The sequence below is a fragment of the Acanthamoeba castellanii genome, assembly GCF_000313135.1.
Source record: "Acanthamoeba castellanii str. Neff unplaced genomic scaffold scf7180000084758, whole genome shotgun sequence".
NCBI classification, from domain to species: Eukaryota; Discosea; order Longamoebia; family Acanthamoebidae; genus Acanthamoeba; species Acanthamoeba castellanii.
The window spans coordinates 98,678-99,586 of NW_004457380.1; the positions used below are offsets into that span (position 1 = coordinate 98,678).

Consider the following 909-nt stretch of genomic DNA (forward strand, 5'->3'; position numbering starts at 1 on the left):
GTGGGCCTCGGCGCCTGCGGCCACCACAACAATAACAACCAACTTGTCGCCGCCCTCGTGCGTCTCCCTCTACTCGAGGTCGATCTTCTCCTCCATCTTCTCGTTTACTGATGCAGCTTGAATGCAGAACAAGCCGCAGTACGGCGGTGGCGGTGACTGCGGCAAGCGCGCTCACATCAAGGGTCCCAAAGGCGAGGTGACCGTGACTATCGTGGTAAGTTGGCCGCACGATTGTACCTTTGCCCGCCTGCTGCGGCTCACCCCTTCGCCAAACATCAAATTCAGGACGAGTGCCCCGGTTGCGCGTATGGTTCGCTCGATTTGAGTCCTGCCGCCTTCTCCCACATCGCGGAACTGCGCCAGGGCCGCGTCCACATCGAGTGGCAGTGGGCCTAAGCGTGTGTCTGGTCCTTGATTTATCTTTCACCCTCAATAAAAGAAAAAGAAAAGGAAAAGGAAAGAAAAATATGGAATATTTGGCATGCCTTGCGGAATTCACGCCCGACACCAACAAGGATGGAGAAGCCAGAAGGGGGCGCAGAAGCCTCTTCATCCACCGCGGAGGCTCTACTGCGAGAGAGAGGTCCAACTGCATGGCGCTCATCTGTCATAACGAGATTAGGAGGCGGAGCGGCGAGGCCGCAGCGTGCGAACACTGCGGCGCCTCCGCTCAACAGGGGCCAACCGCCAGCGGTTGAGCTCCCCGTACCCAGCACCCCGCCCCCCGCCCGCATAGTGGAGGAGGTGGACAGCAGCGACGAAGACTCATCCGACGTACCTCATAAAACCCTCTTCCTCCTTTTCCTTTTGGGTACATCAGCGCTGTGGGCTCTCCGCCTCTATCCTCTATCCATCCCCCTCACCTCCACCTTCACCACAACCTCATCTTCTCTTTTTTTTCCTACCTCC

General features: G+C 57.9%; 1 pseudogene; it reads left to right on the forward strand.

The window, feature by feature from the left end:
* Window positions 1–121: 121 nt before the first annotated feature.
* ACA1_211630 lies at window positions 122–396 on the forward strand (annotated as a pseudogene).
* Window positions 397–909: the final 513 nt, after the last annotated feature.